The sequence below is a fragment of the Taudactylus pleione genome, unplaced genomic scaffold (genome assembly GCF_031769625.1).
Source record: "Taudactylus pleione unplaced genomic scaffold, aTauple2 ptg000083l, whole genome shotgun sequence".
Lineage (NCBI taxonomy): Eukaryota > Metazoa > Chordata > Amphibia > Anura > Myobatrachidae > Taudactylus > Taudactylus pleione.
The window spans coordinates 17,787,588-17,814,309 of NW_028284485.1; the positions used below are offsets into that span (position 1 = coordinate 17,787,588).

The 26,722-nt window shown below is 39.6% G+C and overlaps 1 protein-coding gene across 2 annotated transcripts in view; it reads left to right on the plus strand.

Moving 5' to 3' along the window:
* The first annotated feature begins 4,558 nt into the window (after window positions 1–4,558).
* The window catches only part of LOC148532156 (cadherin-6-like), a 351,919-nt gene continuing 329,755 nt past the window's right edge, over window positions 4,559–26,722 (plus strand). Inside the window, exon 1 of one of the 2 annotated variants that reach the window (XM_088468252.1) lies at window positions 4,559–4,812. The gene's annotated coding sequence lies outside the window, so the exon portion shown is untranslated. Of the gene's footprint in view, window positions 4,813–9,114; window positions 9,146–26,722 lie in introns of those variants that run through there. The other variant, XM_088468254.1, reaches the window with a different exon arrangement.

Consider the following 26,722-nt stretch of genomic DNA (forward strand, 5'->3'; position numbering starts at 1 on the left):
CTTTTTTCTACAGTATTTTGAGGGTTTATTGCAGAAGCCCCTCTGGTGTCAGCTGCAGGTTTTTATATTAAGACAGCAACTGAACAGATAGCGCACCTATTTGTTTTTTCTTTTTATCATATTAAATTGATGGTCCCAAAATATCCTCCAGGCAATGTCACCAGGAGGGAAATAGAAACACTGTATTGCTTAGAGCCAAAATATTATCTGCACCAATGCCTGCTTTAATGCCTGTCAGCAATAAGGTATACAGGATCCTCTTTTACACACCTCTGCTGAGCAAAGAGTGTGCTGTGGAAAGAATGCATATGGGATAAAGTATATAAGGTAGAGAACGTTGTACTAATTTTGAGTAGTATTTCATTTTTACAATTTATGTCTTCAAGCATTTTAGTAATCATCAGATTGGTTTTAGGTAATCACATTGCCCATCTTTTATATCATAATATATATTGTCAGGAAATTCCTGATAAAGTGCCTACCCATCATGAAGCATGTTAGGTCTCTTTTAGGCTGCAAACTAACAACATTATGATCCCCCTTAATGTACAGCACTATATAATATGTTGGTGCTTTACAAATAAAGGAAAATAATAAAAAAATTCTAAGGCGTATTTATATTTCATACAGTTTCTGTATACCAACAGTCATCCTGCTTCATAACTGCTGTAACCGCTTTCAGATTTAAACACAAAAATGTACTGTATAGCTTACATGCTACCTACAGGGCGGGCAACATAAATCATGGGGTCCGGTACACCCAGTTTTTTAGATGCTACCCATCCCCAGTTCCCTAGCAAGTACAGGCCAGTTGCTTGAGCGTCTTCCATACCAATGTGTAGGTTCTCTACAATGGGAAACTCTGAAGAAATTGTTCTACCCTGGGCAGATGATGACTTTAGTCAATATTCACTATTCACGTAAGATACCACATGGGCTGGAAGACACCTTTTTGCATAGTAATATAACCAATGTCATTGTCATATAGCAGAGGTTCAACCAAGTATTTGATGTTTTGGTGCAGGCAAATATGCAAACTTCCCTGATCAAACTATTTTATATTATTAAACTGTATTTGCTAATTTGGTAGCATTTGTATCAGTATTGTTTCTTTAGAATGAAGATTAATGTCCCTTAGCATTTTCCTGCTGATCCTGCCAGTTGTGGATAATCTCCAGCCACTTCGCCCTAGTTCTCTTAAGCCTCATCCACCCTAGTGTCCCTCTATCCCCCTGTGTCTCTCCAGACTCATTTACATGTGTCTTCCCAGCTCCCTTCTGTCTTTCCAACCCTAGCCCCCTTCTGTCTCTCTAGCCACAGATCCCTTTTGTCTCTCCCGCCCACAGTATTTTTTCAGCTCCAGTGTCTCTTTAGCCCCCACAGTGTCCCTAAAGAGCCAACAGCCTCTCTCCAGCCCACACACTTACCTCCTTTTATGTCTTCTGGCTGCCCACTGCAGCTCCTCTACTCTGTCTTTTAGCAGTGCAGCACTGTGTGACATCATGATGTCACTCACCCTATGCCACAATAAACAAAAATAACTTTATTGCACCGACCACCACTGATGCAATATAGCTACAGGGCTCCCCGGACGAATCCCCTACATGACCGCATAGCCTCTGCTGTTCACTGCAACAGTGCAGGAAGTGGTTACAGCTAGGTTTATCTGTGGGCGTATCTGGGGGCCCCTAGAAGCTTAGGGCCCGGAACAGCTGTGCCCTTAGTCCCCCTGTCACTTTGCCTGGTATGAGTGGTTACTTCAGCTTCTAGACCTGCAGATTCAGGTCTGAATAGCTTAACAGCTTAAACAGACTGAGCTTAAATAACAGTATAACGTGCCCCATTACCTGAAACTTTGAGTCATTTTATGCAGAGCTCACAGCACAGGAAGGCTGAATTACTTCATAACCCTTAAATAGTACTGAATATGCTATTGAATGGGATTCAAAGAATTAACTACTCTTTGGTTGCTGCTATTATTGTGGGAGGGTCCTGGCATAAGGACTATTGTTATATTCCAAATGAATGGAACCAGGTTATAACAAAGGGAGGGAGGGGGCTACAACAGACTTACACACAGTGTGATTCCAGATCACTATTTTGTTAACTAACTACAGGAAACAGCATCTTACAGTCTTATTTACTACAATAGCCCTGTAGGAGTGGTCAGCCAGGTGATTTGCCTTCCTTTAAGCTGGGTTGTGTTACCTAAAGCTGGGTACACACTTTTTCGATTGCAGGCTGATTGGTAAAACTGTCCCGATCAGCCGTGCAATCTGTCCCCAGTGTGACCCCCTGTCATTTGTCTGTGCGCCACGTACACACTGTGCAGACATAACACAGCGTGTACGGGCTTCTATGGGTTCTGGAGGTCGAACCAATAAATGTTAAACAGTACATAAGATGCGACCTCCCGATCCCGACCATTGCAGGAGCGTTAAAAGCCGTTTATCGGCTAACGCTCCTGCATCGGGACAGTGTACATACCTATACAATCCAAAGGCCGTTTTCTCGATATTGAAAGAACAGCCCGAGGAACGACCCAGCTTTAGGATAAGAGAATGCACAGACACAGCAATTTAAATGTAGACTGGTTTTAGAGATTGTGGCAAAGATATTCCACACAGCATTCCTTTGCAAATGTAAATTGGTGCATAGCTGCAAAAATAAACAAAATAGTTTTTGGTAGGTTAAGGATCTATAATCCATACAAAATGCAATACCAATGACTGAATGAATACAAAAGTGATGGCTAAGTCTATAATTTGACAATCTTCTCTGCTAGATTAATGGTCATAAGAAGGGACATTTACACAAGATGAATACAAATTGTTGATTGTTTTTCTTTGGTGTGGGACATAATTGAATTGCTCTTCAAGGTTGCAGAATAGCATGTTTGCTGCCATTCAGCCTCCAATACATGTTGTGAATACACTTTTGAAGACTGGTTGTAAAATGATAAATATGCTTAGCTTTACGTTATGTTGCAAAACTGATCAAAAACATAATACTTTTTTTCTGTGAAAGTAAACCCTTAAGAGTGGGAATGGAAATAATGTAACCTTACTACCTTTGCTGTGCAGCATGAGACTGCCAAAGCTTTGGCTGGTAATTGTGGCCATACACCGTACAGTCCCACAGCTGGAGAGAATGAGAGGTCACCATACATAATCAATCCAACATAAGTATAGGTCCAGCTTCAAACAACCTCGACACAGAGCACACTTCCACATAATACATTTTAAAAACAATTCCTCTAAACAAATCTAACATACAAATTCAGCTAAAAAACATGCAAACGTTTTGTATTTTTGGCCATATCTGGAATCTCTGGTTGCTGCAAAAGCACTTTAGCATTGACCTCTAAATCAGTCATGTGAGAATGTCAACACCTGCAGTAGCCTTCTTTAATTCAAGAGTTTGTGTTTCTCTCTCCCTAATATAGATAATGCATATCTTGATTTTGAGGCAGAACATGTTCATTTATATACTGAACCAATGATTTTCAGATGAAGGTCAATGCTACCTGGTTTACACTGAGGAAAGATGACCTTCCAAGCTGTCAAAACATAGATTAAAGATATACACATAGATAAATGATATATAAATATTGTAAATTGTTACTTTTCCATTGTAGAAGATAAAGGGTAGATTCTAGCTTCTTAGAATAATCTGTTATTTGCATTTGACACCATCCTGTCTTCTGGTCCCTGGCAGTTATTATAAATACTGTTATAAATATTCTTCCAAACATATTTCTAATTATGAACTGTTCCTCCCATCATGTTCTCTGGTGCTATAAACAGGAAATATTATATATGTTATTTTGTATATATACTTCAGTTAAATTGTAACAATACTATTACTAGGAGAATTTTCATTCAATTTTGTCACAGAACGTCTTACAAGGATACCATCTGAAAATACTGTGAATTAAAAAGTTTTGTGCAGTTTCCTCTGCACTGTCTTAACAATTTAACATATCTGATCTCTGTTTCTTGTACCACTGTTAAGAACTCATCGGAAACCAAATTTAAGTCTACATGTAGCCTGTAGGATGTTAGGAAAGGCGTGTACACAACCAAAGATATAATGTAGACATGTTATATACAGCACTCTCTCATTAATGTCATTTACTGTTTCTATGGAAGCTGACACATGTTGCAGTGTACTGTAGCTATTAGGTAGTAATAATAATATTTTATTGATAGTGTTTAAACATAATAAATACTTCATAAAATACACAAAACATGTGAATTCATGAGATGGGAAAAAATCATCTTCTAGGGAATTATTAAGTGGAAGTTATGAGAGTGAGCCTTGACCTCCTTTCTTCCTCCCTCTCACTGACAGTGTGTCCGTTTTGGATGATTGGTTCAGACTTCAAACACAAAAAGTCCTTCTTTGACAAGGGATCTCTAACAAAGCCCTCCTCTTCGGGTACCCTCCCACTGAATTCACTTGCAAATCAGCGTGTATGTGAGAGAGGCTGCTTCTCTCAGTCCTTAACCTTTGCCTACTGAGTTCTGCGGCTCTAGGAACAGCAGAGGCAGCAGAGTCTCAGCGCTTCAGGGAGGGCTCTCTCTCATCCCCCCCATTATTCATCAGCTAGGAAGCCCTATGATTCCTTCTCCCTGCTTGTCAGAGCTAGAAGTGATGCTGTACTGGAGCCGAGCCCCAGTCAGACTGGAGTAGATGTAGCAGAGGAGGAGGAGGTGTTATTGTGGGGAAATAAAGCAGTGACAGCAGCAGAGAAGCGCTGACCAGCGTGCTACTGAGTGACACTCACCCTGCTGCCTCCTCACATTGCTGGTAAGGACAAGCAGCTTTCTTTTTCTTCTACATTGTTTCTATAGACAGTTCTTAGCGGTACAGTCTCGTATCTGAACAGAGCTTCTATTTCAGTCCGTTCCGTAGAAAGTTAGCAGCAGCGCAGGTTACTGAAGGTCACCTCACTCCCTGATGTTGCAGCACATAGAGGGATGTACAGTATATATACTGCATGCACAGCACAGCCGTTGTACAGCGCTGGCTGTCAGGCAGGGACCCTGTCTGGCTGGACGATCTTATTCCCAGGCACAGGTGAATTATATGATACCACCTAAAGACGATTCTCCTGGAAATGAACCATGCACCTAGCCTCAGGCAGTGTATTGTTGTACCCACTCCTGATAATCTGCAGCAGTCACAGTCAATTGGGTTAGACATATGTATATTGTTATTGCTACACCGTCTCTGGACCTATTATTTGACTCGGCATACAAACTATAGCTGGAACCTCTGTCATGTGGGACACATGCTCGACTAGTAAAGGCTGGGCGGTACGGAGGCACTCATATTGTAGAGCAGGATACCGGGTTAGCAAGACGAGTTTGGTCTATATATATATATATATATATATATATATATATATATATATATATATATATATATATATATATATATATATATTACATGTTCCAGAGTTCTGTAGCTGATGCTCTTAATAGTATATGCTTAAGTGTATGGATATGTTTGCTGATATAGTATATTCATTTGGAAATTAATACAAACATCTCTGGTATCACTTTTGTGATTGTGGTTTCAAATCTGCTTCTACTGTATAGTGAGGGTCAGTCTGCAATGAACTTGGATCTGTATTATAGATAGCAAAGTTCACCTTCAATCTCTGTCCATGAATATTTTTATGCAATTACCAGATTTTTAGTTTCAGTCATACTTTGCTGTGGAAATTCATATATATATATATATATATATATATATATATATATATATATACTGGCATGACCCGCGTGGAAAGAATAATAATGTTTTGCTGTTTGAAAAAAAGGGAAGCAGTCACATAATAGAGTGACAGCCACAAAGAGAGATCAATTATACTTGAATTTGGCATGAGGCATCGCCAACATCTACTAGAATGTACAATAGAATAAAGGCTACAGCTACAACAGGTATTACTATAGCTCTGAACATAACAGGCTGGCTTTCACAGCCCACATTAAAGTCTTAACTAGAGGAATATACTTTCACTGCTGGCTGGATTTGTAAAGCACTCAGCTTTCTGTAAAAGACTCAGCACTAATACTAGATAATGACATTAATTTGATTTGCACACCTCAGTGCACATACTTCCACAGCGAGAGGGAAGAGAAATCATATCTGTGCCAGTTGGGTTACTCTGTGAATGCTTTGGTTTCTTTATTTATTCATGTAAAAAGTGGGATAAAATGAAAAAAAGAAAAAGAAAGGACCTGCTCTTTTGGCTTCCTACACACCGTTTTAGGCCTCAATACTATTAAAAAAAATTTGTATTGTGTTGAAATGTTGAAAAGCCCCCATCATTTTTTCTTCCTGTTTCCAGCTTTATTGAGTGATGCAGTGTGTATTTCACAGAAAATAAATCAAAGCATTTGGGGCGCTACAAACAATAACTATCGATTCAAGTGAGCTGCGATCCATACTTTGTTGGACAACACTATTACACACAGCGCTGGCAATCAGTGTGTTCCTTTTCTTCTGTTTTCTGCAATTGTCCATTGCAGTCATTTAGGAAATGGGCACGCTTCCATTTCTTCAGGGAATTCACTGTCCCTTTGGGTTCTCCAGGAAAACCAATTTGGAGCCATCAACTCAGTCAAATACATACATGCCTAAGAACAAATTGACATGTGCAGTATTTTTATCTCTCATCACTTTGTGTCAGAAGACAGCATTCATATGCTGGAATAAAAAACTGCCTAAAGATATTTTTATATTCTGTCTACATTTATTCTATTTCAGCCTATCTGTATTTTTGTGGTCTATATTAGCACTGCACATAATAATAACTGAAAATTAAGGTCACTATCAGAATAAGTTTACAATAAAAAAATAATAATTAGTGACTTAGTTGAACTTCATTTTTCACTGAAAGTGACTGTAGTTTCTCCCACATTGCTCCTTTGGGATTTAACTAATGTTCCAGTCTGATTTCTCTTTGAAGCAAATGCCTATTCCCTTGGGAAATGTGATTCTCCTCTCTCTACACTGAGCCTGTTCCCATCAAAGGAGACCCTTTCATTTATTTGACTGTCTTGGATGTGGGTTACTTTTAATTATGCCAGGACATGAGGTTTTCGGCAGCATCTATTCCAAGAATGTGTTTGCTGTGCACTTGCACAGATTTCATCCAATATTCTTCTAAAGTATTTTATTATATATTGCAAACATTTCAGATCTTCTATGAAGTCTATTGTATGGATAACTGGAGATGAGAGCATATCATCTTCGTGCTGGCTGTGACATACAAAAGCAGCTATCAGTGTACACAGACTGTTGTGTGCATGCAGTATACATCATATACTGTGAAGTTAGAAAACCAATTTGCCACTTGTGCTATTAAGAGAGCATCACATGTCAAAGTGGGACACTTTCTTTTTTTTCTTTTACAGTTCAAAAGGAGCCTTATCAGAACATGGGCTTCTATATTGGCAGGCATCCAAATTAGTAAAATAGAAAGCTTTCAGAAATTAAACAGCTAGAGCTTGAAATGCTATTAGTTTGCCATTTACACTTTCCTATTTCCTTGCACTATTTAAGGGAAAACATGTGGCCATATTAGAATTAGGCAGAAAGTTCTGCATGGTGAATCAATATTGTTGCTGATTAAATGCAGGATTTGCCTTGCTATTGAACGGTAACTGTAGCCTCTGAAATGTGTTCTAGCGCAGATAAAAAATGGGGGGGGGGGGACAGCTCATTTTCTACTTGCTTAGTCATGACACTATATTCCAGCAGGTTTACAATACTTTGATTTTTTTTCTACGTCTGCCTTTACAAATTGTAATAGGCAAAATGAGGCCATGTGGATTATGTCCATGTTTCCATAAAACATAATATTACACATGAACATCTCTTCTGTATAATGCAAATTGATACTGATTCCAGTTGTAAATGCATGAACATATTAATTAAAGTGAAATACACTGACTTTATACATGTTGTGCAGAGTTTCAATGTCACCAGTCAAACCAGCCATTTTTCTATTATAGATAATGGCACTCTTTTTTTTATTCTTCTTTCTTTTGCAGACCTGTCTCAGTCTATGCTCTCTGGGTTGCAGAGGGAAAAGAAAGGAAGAAAAAAAAAAACCATTGTAATGTATTTATTGCTTTTGTGGCACTAGGTGTGAAGCCAAGTAGTGTACTTTCTCTTGCCCTGTCACCTGACCTTTCTGATGGCTGGGTATAAGTAGCTTTGATCTATTTACCTCTTAGAACTATATAATCTTGTCAAGTGAACTAGTTGTCTGACAGTCCTGTGCTGACAATGAGATGAGTTATGTTTGTTCAAGTCAATGTTATAGCAAATGTATTCAATGATAACAGTTACTAACAAGAAAAATGTTCCTTTTAAAGTAGATGCTGCAAAACAAATCTGTTAAAAAGATCACAGTCTTAATAGTTTCTCTAACAGGTAGCTTGCTTAGATATGGGATAAGGAATAGTGGCTATTATCACAATGCTCAGATTGTGTGTACTTTCATTCTGCTCAAGTATGCTAATTCTGTTATCTGGGTGTAAGGTTTGCAGCTGGTTGGCAGCTAGTAAGCAGGATGCTTCTCCAGCAGATTTTTTTTTTATTTTGTATTTAGTGGAATAGATGCATTAGCTTAGAACAGGGTCATATTATTCCTGCTTCTGTGTGACATTTTATAAGAAATGTTCATATGTTTCAAGGTGAAACTAGAGGTGAGTGTGAAATAGACCCCATCACTGCAAATGGTTTGGTTTAAATTCAGTCTTCCTACGCAATGGCTGCAGAGACTGATTAATCATGATGATTGTGGTGGATCAGTTCCCTAGTAGCTCTATAAAATACAGGTCTGTAAAAGGATGGGTATTTCAACATCATCTAGACTCAGTCTAGCTGATGGAAAGTAGCAATTTGAGGTTAGGATGTATGTAGCACTATCTGCCCTCTATTGTGGATTTGGTGCATCTTTGTCTCAGTGAGTGTAATGTTCATTACATTATAACTAATTTGATGCAAAGTGGTTAGTTCAGTAGAACTGCTTTATATTCTAATGGCAGTGCAGGTCAATCTACAGTAAACCTTTATATTTTTTCCAGATAATAAAATACTACTACATGTCTCCAATGGAAAAGTAAGTGATTTTTCTGTGCATGACATTCAGATGGCCTAACAATATATACTATTCTAAACAAACACAAGGAAATTAGTGTTCGAAAAAAAAGAAAATATGCAATGTGAAAATGATCGGAATGTTTTTTATTTTTATATATATATATATATATATATATATATATATATATATATATATATATATATATAATTAAATGAGGGCCTATGAGTTCTATAGACTGGTCTAATTGAAATAAAAAAAAGAGTGAGTGGCAGGTTTGGGATGGGGGAGTTCCAAACCTTTATCGCTAATAGCTATTTATTGAGTTTGAAATTAATAAGACCATTACTTTGAAAGAGCATCTGTTAATATATAACCCCTAGGTAGCCCTGAGCCACCACATATGCTTGTCCTGAAGGACTGGAGGAAAATGTGAAGCAATTGTCTTTGGAAGGTGTAGAGTGAAGACCTCACTTGATTGGAGGACACCTAGAGGGCAAAAAGAAAAACATTTCTGTGTAGCAATAATGTGCTAGAGGATTATGTAGGAGGGTGTGGGTTTGTCTGATGACAGACACTTTAATTGATCTTATGAAGTGGTTAATCATAATACTTTTGTGTGTTCAATAAATAATGTGATACAGAAGGGATAATGATAAAAAAAATCTATGTGGGTCCTTCATGTCCACAAGGTCCACCAGATGTATATCCATGCTTAGAAACATAATTTATTATTATTTATTTATTTATTAACAGTTATTTATATAGCGCAAACATATTCTGCAGCGCTTTACAGTTAATATTTGACCTTTCAACTCAGTCCCTACCCAAGTGGAACCAATTTACATACCAGTATATATGTGGATTGTGTGGCCATGGTGAGAGCCAAACCCAGGGCCTCAGTGCTATTAGGCAGCAATGCTAACCTTTACACCATCAGTGCTGCCCACATAATGTTTTACATGTCTCATTGTTGGTCCATGGCAAATATGACTTAATTCACTAGCAGCTGTGTTTTTAGAAATAACAAATCATTAAAAAATAACTTCATACACATTGGGACTGATTCTGAGCCGTACACATCTGCATCCGTGCATGAGTCTTTTGTGGCTGTAGCGTCTGTGACTACAAAGTAATATGATGTAAAGTTATGTCGCTATAAATCTCTTCTCTTTTGCACATTTGTGTATCTGAATGTGCAAGGACTTAGGCACCCACATTGAGCATCTTTAGACGTTTAAATACAGCTTGGTATGTCATTAGAAGCAACCGTTAGTTGCCCCATCAAAACTTGCACATGCTTTATGTTAGGTGCATATTGTCCGTGTGAGTATGGCCTCCAACGTGACGTGCGCGATGAAGAATCTCTGTATGCAACCACTTTCAGTGACCATGCATCTGATTCTGTAACTCTGTGCGCAAAAGGGAGGCATGCAAGATGCCACTTAGATGAATGCACAGTAGGAAATCTTTGCTCCAGAGTCCAGTGCCCCTACATCAGCAGTGCGTGTGACTCAGTATCAGGCCCATTATGCCAAATCCTTCCTAAATCCTATGATTTCTCACATTGTGTGTTTTGTAGAAGTAAGTAATAGTTTGTTCTTCAGACACAAAACACCCACACACTAACTAATCCGTCATTGCCATTAGCACCTCTCTGGAGATCATAGTACTGGTACAGTCGCACCTACTTGCTGCAAGTTACCAGGTAACTGACAGTGTACAGTATTAATCATCATCTGATTTTTTTATATCGTTCAATGTCTGGATCTCACCCTTGCCTGTTATAAAACTGTGTGCTATCTTTAATAATGGAAATATTGAAACAAATCATGTTAAAATTCACTTATTGTAGTCTGTTAGCTATAAACTTTGTGTGATTAGCATAGGAATTGATAACTAGGAGTATAGTCATTTTCTTCAGTCCTGTGACAACATGCTGAAAATACTAAATGAGAAGTCAGAATATTTTGAATTAATACAATACCAGGATAAATATCTATTTGGATACTTAAATATACTGGGGCTGATGCAGGGTAAGTATTGCACCTGTTATAATAGCGTATCTTGCGTGCATTCTCGCTGCACATGCCCAGAAAAGTGATCGCATGCATATGTACCTATGGAGGTTTTTATATGAGAACTGGCAAGGGAAGGAAGGGGGCATTCTTATATAAGCCTAGTACAGTAAGGGCATGTGATACAAACCATTACACAGACACATATACGCTGCAAATATATCTATTATTTGTGGGTGGTCAAGGGCAGGTAGAAATTCCAAATGATGAAAGTGATGATAATGATGATGATGGATCCCAGCACTATGGAACCGTTTGTGACTAGCTGGTTGCAAGTGCATCTCTGACAATGATAGGGGCATTCAGACAACAATGCAACTTGTTTTTGTGACTAATACACACTTGCCTACTCTCCGGAAGGTCCAGGAGACTCCTGATTTGTCGGGTAGTACCACGGATCCCGGATGATATGGTAGATCTCCCGCATCCTGCCCACTTCCTAGTGAATTGGGCAGAATGGGGAATATATTACCAGGAATTGAAGGTCTGTTGGGAGGAAGCTAGGCCAATATTCTGCGATTCTATAAGAATCACATCATTTTGGTCCAGCACCCGCCCTACTGATCCTAGACTCACACCATGTAGCCATTAGCGCCGGCCCAGCCCTCACAGTGATCACCTGCATCTCCTCTCCGGGCTTTTCCCGGAGAGATGGAATGAAAAGTTGGCAAGTAAAGACTAAAATGTGGCCAACTGTACATCAGTCTTTCTGTATCTCAGAATTAGGGTGAAAGTAGATTTCCTTCCTACTCGGGACTTGAGAGGAGCGGGGACATCAATAATGTCATTGAACGCTGCCTCTTTCAGGTAAGACAAGCCAGGAAATAGGGGAGAGACAAATAAAAGTACTCTATCTCCCCCATCCTAGGACCCACAGACCTAGTGCTGTCCTCTATTCGGGGAGTGCCAGGGGCAAATGTAGGATTTGTAGGGAGAAGGGGCTCTTTGTAAGTGCACATGTATATTACATGGAACACGTACATACATACCAAATTATATGTACATATATGCACATGCATACACATAGACACACACATAATTACACTTACTTTGGGAGCCCCTAAGTTAAGATGTTGCAGGAGGTCATTGTTGGTGCAGGGCTGGACACTTTGCATTTTTAGGCCCCTCCCCAAACAACATAATGCCACATTTTGCCAGTTTATGTGGTGGAACAAAGCTGACACATTTCTAATAGACCCTGAAATTGGGGCATAACGTGGGGCTACAACCACGGGATGTGGGACTGCGGTCAGCCAAAAAAACATTTGGTCCATAATGGGGAGTTTATGGGTACTAAATCCCACCCCCTGCATACACCAATGAGTCATCTCTTTTAAATGAATTGGACACTATTCTGCAGAGATATAATTATTAAGTCCAAAGGATGGGGAAATATCTCTCCCCTCTTTAAAATGACATTACCTTTTAGTGGTTTGATATTATACCATCCTGTACTACATCAATATTAGTAGAGCCGGATGGGTGAGGGCACTTAATGTTCACGATATCCCCATCCTGGCACCTACACATTTGAGCGTACCCTTGTTTGAAAGAGTGAAACAATGTGCCTTCTTTGTAATTATTGTCTGATGATAACCAGACAATAGCACCCTATACTACAGAAATCATTAAGAAATCCAGAGTTGGGGGGTTCTATTGACCATCTCCCCCATCCTGACATAAACACAGGGGTCCCCTCATTTGATGAAGCAGGTTGTCTATTTTTCAAAATTGTATGTCTTATTTGTAGCAGAAGCTCCTGCCCTCTTTCCTGAGGGGGGCTGCCGCTGCTGATGGCTTGAGTCTCGGAGCCTGCTCAATGAATCAGGCAGGCGTCGGGACCGGCGCATGTGCATGAGCGTCAGTGGCGCCGCGCATGCGCACCCTTAACACCAGCTTCTTAGGACTGCATTGTTTGCAGCCCCGAGAAGCCCTGTAGAGCTGCCCGAAAGGCAGAGCAGCTGCTTCCAGTGGAAGCCGTTCTCTGCTGATCGCAGCCAGGACTGGCAGTCCCAGAGGGAGGAGACACCTCCCCCTGGCTGCCTGTCTTCAGCGTGACTGGCAGGTGATGCTTCCAATGGGAAGCCACCTCCAGTCACAGTGAAGCCAGTGCAGTCACGGACTACACTGGCTCACTGAAGTGGCGGATTTTGTTATTCCTTAACATTTTATGAATTTCATTTAAACAAATAATAAAAAAAGAAAAAATGCATTATAATGTCCAAGGGCAGATTTTTATTAGGATTAATTTATGTGTAGAATCTTTTTTTTTTTTTTTGCTGGTTTGCAAAGGAGGATTAATGGTGAAGCAAGTAACACAAATGAGCAGATTCAATTAGCCATGTTTTGTCTTTTGTTTTACTTTTCTCTTGAGTAAACTGCCCAAAGGTATTCAGTTAGAGACCTGGGGGTATATTTACTAAAGTGCAGGTTTTTAGAAATGGAGATGTTGTCCATAGTAACCTATCAGATTCTAGCTATTATGTTCTAGAAGGTGCTAGAATAATGATAATTAGAATCTGATTGGTTGCTATAGGCAACATCTCCACTTCTAAAAAGTAGCACGTTAGTAAATATACCCCCTGCAGTCAACCTGCAAGCAACCTGGAGACAGCTGTTAAGAGACATTACTTCTAAATTGTGCAAGCAAAAATTAGTGTTAAATGCTGCATTGGCGCTTCTCATGGGTTGATGATTGAAAAATCTCCGGACACTTTATCCGGGAGTGGAAACTGCCTGACACAACCTATGAATAACTGAATCTGCCCAATAGTATATTTTTTGTTGGAATTTTGAAAACAAAATACCCAAATGCCTTTCCTATGTGAGGATAAATAAGCAAAGTAATACAATTTTCTGGAAATTCAAAGATATAATTTGTGTTAGTATTGCAGTCATTTCTGATATTGACAATTAAATGTAATTACAGTAGCCCAAAAAGTGCCAAAGGAGGTATAACAGCGATGACTAGGGAACACTTTTACTAATATGCAGGTTTCTTCACTTGAAGAGTATTCTTAGTTTTATATTTTCAATTTCATATGCAAACAATGATGTTATTAGAAATTAAAATATTTGAGACAAGGTTTTATTTGTGGAGAATTAATTTATTATTTATCCCCATTGAGGATATTGTACTGAGCCTTTCTGAGCCCAAAGGCAGGACTTTAGTTTGTAGTGATAAAAATTAGGATCTAGCATACAATGTTAAGGTAAGTAAACCTTTACATATTCTGTAGGTTGATTACTTTTGACAGGGTTGTTCAATGGATGCCACTATCACTCATGTAGCTACAGCTTCATAAGACCTTTCAATGGGTTGGGCATGGGATCAGAATACGGACAACGGCATCCTGGTGGTCAAAATCCCAATAGATTTAGGTATTCTAACCCTAACCCACCCCTCCCACAGCCAAACCCTAACCCTCCCATCCCATAGCCTAACCATAACCCTCCCCCTAGTGCCTAAACCTCCCTCTAAACCAAACCCTAAGCCTCCCCCTAATACTTGCCTCCGGAATTTGTCGGATTTCTGACTGCCTAGACGCCACTGTCTGTATTCTGATCGTCGGTTTCCTGACCGTTGGAATGTTGACTACTTTTACATTTTTGAGACCTACTCTAGATGCTAGCAGTCAATAAAAGGAAACTGCATTCTTGCAGTATGTCAACTGTTAGATATTAGAGGATTGGTATATTTTGTCCACAGTTATGCTGTCTACAGTCAAAATGTTGACAGCATAATGTTGAGCTCTGAATGCCGACACAGGAGTAATGTTATTAAAAGCATTTTTAGTATGTCAACATTAGAACTGTAAACAATATGCAGTTCTAGTGCCAAAACAGTAAAATTTTTCAAATAACATGATTCCCATTTTGGCATTCTGTGCTTGACATTATTCTGTCGACATTTTGACTGTCGGCAGTATAACTGTCAATCAACTACATCCCTATAATAGAGGGTTTCAGTTTTTGAAATGTATTGATAGCCATAGAAATGTGTCAGAGAATGTCTGTAAAAATGTTAGTAAAAATATTTATTTTTGTTGTTAAAAGACAGGAATCACTACACTAAAAGTTTACAAACATAATTTCTATATAAGGTGAATGCATATAAAATGTATCAAACACAATTTACAACATATATTTAGGTGTAAACTACTGAGATAGAACAGACCAAGGGAAACAATTTAAAATATTCTAAAAAGTCTTTTAGAATTTGCAAAGATGTAAGAAATGTTGCCAAACACTTTAGACATAGAGTGCTGGTACTGTAATGTATATTTTTTGCAGAATTAAAACAGCCATCATAAACTATAAAGCATGTTTATATTAAGTGTGTAAGGGTGTGTGAAAGCCGTTCTTTTTCTGATAAGAAAACCATGGAAATATTTACATACTGCAAGACCACCTAAGGTTATGTTTATACAAAGCTTCTAGCAAAGAATTAATATTATACACAGTATGTTATGTTTAAACAGAGATAAGTTTAATGCTTTTCATACAGCATGTTCAGCTTGTTCATTCTCTTTTTGTTGCTTGTGGGCTTTAACCAAGTTCTGAATATAATTCAAATATTACTGTGCAACAAAAAACGTGGTAAAGTCATGAATAACAAAGGAAGCTTAGAGTACTGCTTGACATCACCTACGCATCCAGCTCTTAGTCAAGTAGTGAAGTAGTTATCTCACAGCTAAGGTGCATATACAGTATAGATATGGGGAACCAGTAATACTAGCTTGCACAGGGCGACTCTATTGTTAGCCGGAGGTAAATATGGACATTTTACATGTAAATATCATTGTCATAATAGTACTGTATGTACATTGTAACATAACTTTCTTTTAGCAAAATTTCAGTAGAAATGTTAGCTTAATTTTGGACAGTGTGACCAAACAGGCTAAACAAGTTTTAAATGTTAGTGATATTACTATAAACTTTGTAGCAACTTTCTAATGGGAGGTATTTCTCCACACCTACAGTAGGAGCTGATTCTGTGGTGGACGCTGTTATCGCACTTATGCCATAGTCTGTGACTTTTTGCTGACTTTTTGCTGATGCTAGTATCAGTTCAAATGGTCCTGTGACACACTGTCAAACACAAGCACGGTGTGACTTTTTAGGGAGCTAGACGCATGCACAGCCACAAAAAAATAGCTAATTTACTAAGAGTCAGTCCCCTTACTGCAGGGATGGGGAACCTCAGGCCCGGGGGCCATATAAGGCCCGCGGAATCATTTGGTCTGGCCCTCTGAGCTTTTTTCTGCTAACCTCATCTGGCTAGCAGGGTGCCTAGAATGGCACCCTGCAGCCAGAATCTATGCAGCAGTGCTACCTGGAGCATCCTTTTGACGCTTCAGATGGTCACACCACTGCCCTTACAGCTCCCCGGAGCATCCTCAGGACGCTCCTGGCATTGCTGTAACCACGGCGATTGTGGTCCCGCCCCCATGTGATGTCACATGGAGGGGTGTGGTTTGCACCGGGCCTGCGAATAATATTATATATATCAAAATGGCCCTCTGCGGAAAAAAGGTTCCCCACCCCTGCCTTATTGGAAATGGGGCAGGTGAACTTGGGTATATGTTAAGCTAGAAAGTTACAGACTTCAATGGCTGAAGAATAATCAACATGTCCACATCTAATAAAGGATAGATTGTCTAAACCACAGGTTCTCAAACTCGTTCCTCAGGACCCCAAACAGTGCATGTTTTCCAGGTCTCCTCACAGAATCAGTGAAATAATTAGCTCCACCAGTGGAACTTTTAAAATGTGTCAGTGAGTAATGAATACACCTGTGCACCTGCTGGGTGACCTGCAAAACGTAACCTGTGTGGGTTCCTAAGGACCGAGTTTGAGAACCACTGGTGTAGACTATACAAAGCACAGAATCATTGCAATATTTGTATCCACAGATTCCTACTCAGCTTGTAGCTTATAAACATGAATGATCTTTTTCTATATATTTTATGGCCTGATTCAGAGGTGGATGCTAATCCCATCATGGCTGCGTCTATGTATGCAATGGAACTGAGACATAATGCTAATGCTGCAGCTGCTGTATTTTGTACAGAGATGCCCACCAGCTGCGTCTTTAATCCGCCGTTTGTGTACAAACATGAACTGTCGGATGCACATTGGTCGCACCATTGATTTTCTGAGCAACCCTATTTCTGCTCAAAATGTCTGTCAGGAGTAAGCCACTGGGGCTAGTGAAGCTGCGTCCAAAGACGCAGAAGCTGGCTGCAACACACCCACAAAATGGTCGTAACACACCTGCTTTGACTAGCCACCACTTTACCTCCCATAAACACACACTGGCTGCCTATCACTCTGCATTCAAATGCTCACTACGACACCGCCATGGGTAAACCATCACGACACATGCACAGTGCAATTCAGAAGCATGTACAATACAAAAATCTGTGCTTCAATCAGGCCCTTAATCCATACCAAGCAAGCATAGATATGACTGTTAATACTTTCATATTGCCAAGCTTCAAAAACTTTTCTAACATCCAGCAAAAAAATATGTATCCCAGATTTGATGTCTGCCAGAGAATGAGCCCTCTTTAACCTAGTACATTGTAGACAGCTTCAGCAAACAGCAGGTGTTTTAAGATTCAAAATCTCTGACACTGAGTTAATATTGAAAGTGAGCTATATTTAGATAAATCTCTATCTTGGATTTTCTTTTGCTAGTATCATAGCGCCGTAATTGTCTTGCTATATATAGTTGTTTTTTTACTTTCCTCACTTGAAAATGAGAAAAGTATTTTGCATAAATGCTACATGCCTTAGTTTTCACATTATGAAGATTTAGTTATCTGAAGTTCACTGAAAGATGTCAAGGCCCCCATACACGGTACGATGGCACTGTGCGAGGCGAGAGGGGATCCGTTGTTCCACAAATCGGGCGGTCCGCACACACGGTGCAATCGGGTGGCCGACGCCCGATATGCCGGCTCCCCCCTCCCTCACCCGCATAGCAATCCATGGGATCGCACATCGCATCACCTGATCAACTGGTCCTGCAGAAAGATCAGGGGCCCAACATCACGGCCAAACACTGTGCGATATAGCAGGCAAATCGCACCAATCAGTTGGATCGCCTGCTTTATCGCCCCGTGTATGGGAGCCATTAGGGTCAAAACATGTTGTAATAATATTGAAAGAGCAAAAAGCATGGGACCCCGGCTATGCCCTGCTAGTTTCTAAAAATACTGCCCATTAGTAGTCAGAAACATAGAAATAGTACCATAAAATCACATCATAGGACATTGGGCCACCACGTGGAGCATGTAAGCCCCATTTACTCCATGGCATGAAATACACTGATGTCTTGAACACAATGTCTCATGCATCATTCCAGAATGTTACTTAAAAGCTTGATTGGGTTCAGTTCTGGTGGTTTTAAAGACCATGGCAGATGGATAACAGCAATGTCATGCTCCTCAAGCCATTGATCATCCACACACATGCTCTGTGAATGGAGCATTGTCATTGTAAATGACAACCATCCCTTTAAGAAAGAAATGCTGCAAAAAGGAGTGAAGATGATCAGTCATCACCATTAGGAAGTGATTAGCATTAATCTTACATTTAACAGAATAACCCCAAACCATGCCACAAAAACGCAGGACTCTAACTAGGTGTGTGCGAGTGCTGCTGCCACCCAGGGTGCAGGACCCAGGTTGTACCCAATGGCAACTGCTTATGGATTGCAGGGTGCCTATAATGGCACTTTGCAACCAGTAGAGCAGCCACAGAGCCACCTGAAGTGTAATTAGGACACTCCTCTTTTTCCTGGTCCAGCAGCACCACTCCCTTGTTGTGACAATATGATGTCACATGTTTGGTAGGGCTAACATAGGGTGGATTATAGTTCCGCTGCGTAAATGCACTTAACAAAATTACAGAAACACCCTAACCCTTCATTGGTGGAAAGAGACACTCAGTACTGCAGGGTTCTTAATAAGGATGTTACTACAAGTGCGATCATATAATTCAGTGGTGGATGGCATCAAAACAGTTTTAATTCTGCATATTCATCCGAGCTGCACTGTGCATACATCCTGATGAGTACCGTAATACGTCACAGAACGGAATTGAATGGAGAGCCATGCAATTCTGATAGGCATTCCTGCGTGGTAGCTGGGGGATTGGCTATCAGTGGCGGGCATGTTGGCCTCAGGGACTGTGTACACATTTCCACTGGCAGCGGTGGCCATGTACCATCAGACAACCTGAGCAACCGTAGGGCTGCTCTAATGTCCAATGGTGTGGACGATGTCTGATCGATGGTACAAATTTTTGTGCACAATGGTGGCGGATTAGAGCTGAGGTGGGCGGGAGTCTCAGTGGGAAGCCTATCAGCTGTGGCTTTAACAATAGCAGCTGCTACTACAACTCCGTCCACCTCTGAATCAGACCTACTATTAGAAAAATGCTTAATTGTAAAAATATTTGTTAACATTGAGTTAACGTTGGTGTAACAAGGTTGGGTTCATGAAATTATGCCCAGAACACAAACATTGTAATGGGAAAAGTTTGTCAGTTGTTCCCTATTAACAATAATCATGTTTCCAGCAATTCCCGGCTATTTCAGCCATTTTAAAACATTCATATAAAAATATATTAATTATGCACATTTTATATTGTATTAAATAAAAATATTTTAAAAGTGAATGCACATTGATTTGAATTAGTTTTTTTATTTTTTACTACTGCCTGAAGTAAGTAGAGAGGCAGGATGGAGGGAGAGATGTTGTTTCCAAGTGGATACATATATAACTCCCAAATGTCCCTAACATCTCAAGTTTTAAAGATATGTTCCTAAAAATCTTTGTAATGGAAATGCACCCACAGCCCTGATTCAGAGTTGTACACTTTTAGCATCGCTGCTGTGTCTTTGGCTGTGTCAGCAATGGTAAAATATGTAAATACTGCAGGAGGCATATTCTGTAAATTGTCACCTCCTGCTGCCGCCTTCTGTGATCCGTCCCTGTGTCCGTGGATGCAGCAGCAATGGTAAAATATGTAAATTGTCACTTCCTGCCGCCTTCTGTGATCCGCCCCTGTGTCCGTGGATGCAGCAGCAATGGTAAAATATGTAAATTGTTACCTCCTGCCGCCTTCTGTGATCCGCCCCTGTGTCCGTGGATGCAGCAGCAATGGTAAAATATGTAAATTGTTACCTCCTGCCGCCTTCTGTGATCCGCCCTGTGTCCGTGGATGCAGCAGCAATGGTAAAATATGTAAATTGTTACCTCCTGCCGCTTTCTGTGATCCGCCCGTGTCCGTGGATGCAGCAACAATGATAAAATATGTAAATTGTCACTTCCTGCTGCCTTCTGTGATCCGCCCCTGTTTCCGAGGATGCCGACATCAGATCACTTGCATGAACATCAGATATCTAAGTAACCCTGAGGTTACTCAGGATGTCCGGTGTTTTCACACAACCGGGGCCAGTGAACCTGCTTCATAAAACGCAGGCACTGGCCTTGGAATGTCCAAAAATGGGGATGACACGCCCCTTTTTTTCTGGGATGCTGGCCTTCACCGCCCCTTCCCTGCCACCAAACGGTGCACTGTGAGCAATCTCGCAGACACTGAACGGCACATGCACATTACAGATCATGCGCATAGGCCAATCGGCCACCATCGGAGTTGTACACAAACCATCATGCTTACATACAACTCTGAATCATGCCCTATGTTCACAACTGATAAACTGCGCAGTATAATTCATCCTTTTCAGCATTTTAGTTATAATTCTGTACTTGTTCTGTACTCTGTATAATTCTGTAAGTATTTAAGAGTAAGTTAGTATCAAAGTCAGTGAACATGATATAACATAGATTGTAGTGCTTGTAAGTCCGCCAAGACAGTATTACATATAACATGCTCAGATTAACTATAAGAAAGAACACAGTTACAGGGAGGATGATGATTAAAGTATACATCCCTCCTCACTGTTTTGTTTCTGGCATAGTCTGGCAGTTTTGTAGCATAATATACACTTTCTAGAGCTGTGCGAAGGTGTAGCGGAATTTTATGTTAATACAATTTCGTGGCAGAACATGTCGTTCTGCAGAAGTAAAAATTTACAGTGTTACAAGTTCGACTCTTTAGTCTCTTGGACTAGCTATTCCACCGCATATTTTTTTATTTCATGCAAGCATTTATACTTACCAAATGTGTCACAGGATGAGTAGGTGGCGCTTGTAGCCTTTTTTAGAATTTGTATTTGATTTTGTTTTATGATTTTTTATTTTTAGGTAATTTTGCATTGCTTATGTTGTAGTGTATAAGTTTATTTCTCAAGTATCTCACATTATATTATAATAATGTTGGCTTTTTATTGTATATTTTCGGAAATGTTTTAGGTTTAGAATCTAATCTGTGATCATCAAGTAGTACGTTGGAAACACCTAGATACATGAAAGCAAGGTTTTATGATTGCATGGCTGTGCCTCATGAGGTAATCAAACAAATATCATGGCATATCAGGATCATGTATACAAATGCTGCATTGCCCTGTTTGATTATAGTTATGATTAGCATAGCGGGGAGGAGACCTCAGTGACTAAGGGCCTGATACAGAGATGCAGGCAATGCTGTCTGCTGCTGCAATTTTGTAAATAGTGTACTTGTGAAAATATGCTAATGACTCAGGCATCATCTCGAGCAATGAGACTCCCACCTCTGGTGTCTCACGTCCGCCGCTTATGTACAACAGCGAAAACATTGGCCACATATCAAACCTCTGAGTAAGCCTATGCTGTCTCAGTATGAGTGTTTCACATAAGACACCGGAGCCACTGCATCTGTGAACAAATTTGCAGAGGCTCACTATAGCCCGCCCAGAATACGGTTCCGACATGCCTGCATTTTTCTAACCACCCTCCATTACCTCCACCAAACACTGACTACCTGTCACTCACTTATAAATTCTCTCTGCAACTACCGTCACTGATCCAACACTGCGTGTGTGCAATGCGTCTGTGACACATGCGCAGTGGCAAAAAATGGCTCCAATGCATCTGACATTGACATCACGTACATCCTGAATCAGACCCGATGTAATTAGGTCAGTGCTGTATTTTGTTGTACCTTAGTAAGCCAGTTGAGAGAGGTCACGGGCCCGGGTACCAGGGTGGCAGTGGCCAAGTCAGGGAGGTGTGGCCACGCCTCATACAAATAATGAAGCAGTGAAAAGAGTGGAGAAGTGTACCAGAGGAGAAGTTGCCCATGGCAACCAATCAGCTTTGATGTCTCATTTATCAAATACATTCTGTAAAAAAAATAGATAGGAGCTGATTGGTTGCCATGGGCAACTTCTCCATTAGCATATTTCTCCACTCTTTTCACTGCTTCATGAATAGACCCCAAAGAGAGGAGTCGGGTTTATGCTAGGATTGGTGCTAAATATAAAACTAGCAGTAGAAAGTGGATAGTCTTCCTTTAAAAGCTCTACATTATGTACAACGTCAGGCCTGGTAAGCACGGAACCATGTATTGAGATATCCCTGACCCATAGCTGGATCAGGCCCAGTGGAGTCCTGCTGGATTCTCCATATCTGTTCCCAAATCATTCCCAAACCTTACCGTCTGGTGGAAGTCAAAGCAGCCCTCAAACATATTTGAGACTTTACTATTAATGTCACAAGTGTGACACAAGCAACATATACACGATGGACACCTAAATAATGCTGCTGCTATGGTCTTTTTTTATATGCTGATAGAGCTCAAGTTCATTAACTGCACTGAATTCCAGCAGTAAACTGTAGTATACAAAATATTGTACCAGACATGGAGGGCAGTGAGTACACAGGGCAAGATGACCACCAGACTAGACTCAAAACAGTATTAGCAAAATGAGCATATTATTGTTATTAGCAACCAGATAGAGCCCAAAGTTTTATACTATCAATGAGACAGTGTTCTGTGTTGCATTGTACAATGTACATGGACACTAGTGTGATAATCTAAATGAGCATTACTGGCTGAAATGCATGTTGTTCGTATTTAGGGGTATATTTACTAAAGTTCAGGGTTTTTTGCCAATAGCAACCAATCAGATTCTACTTAACATTTAACTAACACCTAGAAGATAATAGCTAGAATCTGATTGGTTGCTATGGGCTATATCTCCACTTCTAAAAACTCTCACTTAAATATACCCCTTAGTGTGTGTGACTAATGCAGGGTATAATGTATGTGGCAACTGCTGGGCATGATGTTTGTCAGAGCAGAGTGTATACTAAGTGATAAAGGGAGTGTTTTAAAGATGTTATTTAAAAAATGAAATTGTGCTACAGTATGCAAACAATATTTTGTTACAGGGTATTTCAAAACAATTACCTCTGACATTCTCAAAATAATCCAGTCCTACACAGCCCTAAACCCTTTTCCAGCATTCTGCAAACGCAGATGTCACCCAAAAAAAAATGAATACAATCTCTTTATTTTACCATACATTTACAAATAAAATCAACAGTTTATGCTTGATGAAAAGAAAAAGTTAGCTTTTATTTCCACTGAATGAATGTGCAGCACTGCATAAAGATTGGAGTGATTTCCCCATTGGCAGTTGGGGCAGGCTGTTGGATTTATTGTAGCTTGATGATATGTTTTATGGGTCTGTGTTCTTAAAGTAAAAAAATCTTTACACAGTGTGGACTTTTTATTTATATTCCTAACTGGCTGAGTCTTTTATGCCGTGATTCTCCAAACATTACTATTTCCTTTCTATGCTGTGTTGTTGTCTGGCCGAACTCCTTATCTTAAAGTTTTCAGCAGCTGCAATATTTGCAAAACAGCTTGGAAATTTTGGCTACTGTAAACATAAAGAAAAAAGTGGCAAAATAAGCTCATAGCCATCTGATGTCTTGTCCCAACAGATATACCTTGTGAATTACTTGGAGGCACTGCCAATAACTGAGCGCTAAGCTTCAAGACGATTCTAAAGCAAGTTAAATTGAGTTGACGTGCTGTTAACAATTAGATATTACAGATGGTATATGAAGAGAGAAAAGTTTTTCTTTTTTTTTTTTTAGTAAATGGAAACATGATTGATTAATTAAGTAGTAATGAATCTAGAAGCATTGCCTAGCAATGTTATTATAGCTTGGTGGCTCACTTCATGCTTGTTATACTGTCCTATTTATTACTTATGGATAAACTTGCACTGAAATTGTATTTCTTCATTCACTATGTTTAGCATTGTCCATACATTGCTAGGACCTCATCCAGTCACCTTCAATGTCTCTCTGTATCTTTCGTAAGAGGGAAAAACTGACACAGCAGCTCTCATGCTTTAAGATAGAGTTGCCGTTTCAAATTGCACTGCAGCAGAGTAAACTGAAGCAGCAGCTTTTAATACTATGGTCTGGATGCAGTCATTTACTTAAATATGAGATCAATACTAATCGCTTCTTAATGGTGATGACTGATTATCTTCACTCTATGTCGCAGCGTTTCTTTCCTAATGGTAGAGGTGCTTTCCAGGGTGATAATGCCCCAGAGAGTGTGGTTGCCCCACGGTGTCATGAGCATGATGCTGATGTTATCCATATATCATGTCCTTATCTGTCACCAGATGAACCCAAGTGCCCATTCTGGAATGATGTTGAGACAGTATTTTCTCCAGCATCAACCTGGTGGAATTCCTGACTATGGGCCATATTCAATTAGAAGTGAAAAGCTGAGATCTGCAAAAAAGTATCGCCGATTGTGACTTTTCACCAGACGAAACTTATCTCCGTATTCAATCCCAAATACTTTTCGCGTACGCGGAAACGCAATGCAATGTAATAGGTAATGTAATAGGTGAAAAGATTCGCCTCTGAATAGCAGGAGAAAATAAGTGCATTTTTTTTATTTTGGGGTGCAAATGTGAAGAAACCACTCAGAACCCTTGGAATAGGCCCCCAAAGGATAACTGCGTCAAAAAATCCCTAGTTTGAATTTGGGGGTGAAAAACTGCAAAGTGGGGGTACAAACATAAAAAGTAGCGAAATAGACTTTTTGGGGGTCTGCAAGTATGGGTGAGGTGTTTTTTTGATTGCAGGTCCTGGCTTCAGGTGCGTTTTTTACGTTTTTTAAAACTTCACTTTAGCTGAGTAGGCCATTTCACTTTAACTGCAGAAAAGCAGTTAAGATGTGGTCCAGTGTAGCCTAATTTTAGGAAATTGAGTAGTAGAAATCTGCATTTACTGGATGAAAAACAGGCCTGTTTGTTTGATTTGCTTTGGACAAAAAAGGTCTGCTATTTTTGTTACTAAAACAGAGTGATGAACTGCATAAACCAGCTGCATCACATTGTATCATAGCTTCTATGAATCGGAAAAGTGTTGTGCTTGTTACAGATTATGAAATAAAATATTGCTTAAGTCAGTATGCACAGCAGCGCTCAAGTAAAGCTAAGAAAACATCCATCATCCTTAATTCACAGATTTGGAATAAAATATATATACATTGTCACCCCAGGCATTAATGACACATCAAAGCTCAAGATTTTAATTCCTGTGTTTGACATCTGCAACAATAGAAAATTAAAGTAGTAAGCTTAACCATGTAAATTAAAGTTTGTATATACTTGTAATTTTCAGAATGGAGGAAACCTGATCAAACAGGAATTAAATTTAGGAATTAAGGTTATGATAGAAGGGAGTAAGCTAATGTATATTAATGAAGGCGCATAGGTATTCTTATTATCATCATTATTATAGAATTATAATTGGCCAACATCTCCCATGGTGCAATACAGATTAGGCAGTACAGTATATACATACAGTGGATGAAATCAGTGACATACTTTTAATATTTATATCACTTGGAAGCATAATAGCATTGAAATTTGCTCAAAATAACTTGCATATGAACAAATTTAGATGTAGACGTTTTGTTGTACAGAACCATCAAGGGGCAAAACCTTCGGAAGCCATGAAAATCATCAATCATTTCCATCCAATAGTAGTGATGATCAAGTACAATGAAGACCACAATGGGGTCTATTTACTAAGCAGTGTTAGGAGACAGAGTGAAAAGTGATAAGAAAGTGATAATGTGCCAGCCAATCAGCTCCCAACTGTCATTTTTCAAACACAGCCTGTGAGATGACAGTAGAGAGCTGATTGGCTGGTACCTTATCACTTTCTTATCACTTTTCACTTTGTCTCCTAACACTGCTTAGTAAATAGACCCCCATATGTGTTTGTTTTCCCAAGACAAGTAACCTTTTTTCCCAATAGAATCTTTAAAACACAATTCTTGTCCCCCCCCCCCCATAACTTGGAATATTGTCATCCCCAAAATAACAGGAAAATAGGGATAGTTTCCTATAATGATTTTCTCTGAATTTGAGAACCAAAAGCATGTATGGTTGGATTTTATGGGCTTGGCATACTCCGTTTGAAATGTTTGTGTATATTATGCCTTACATGCTTACAAATTATTCAATGAACGAACTGGAACTGGCAAACAGACCATAACCACTCACACTACTGTATTTGTC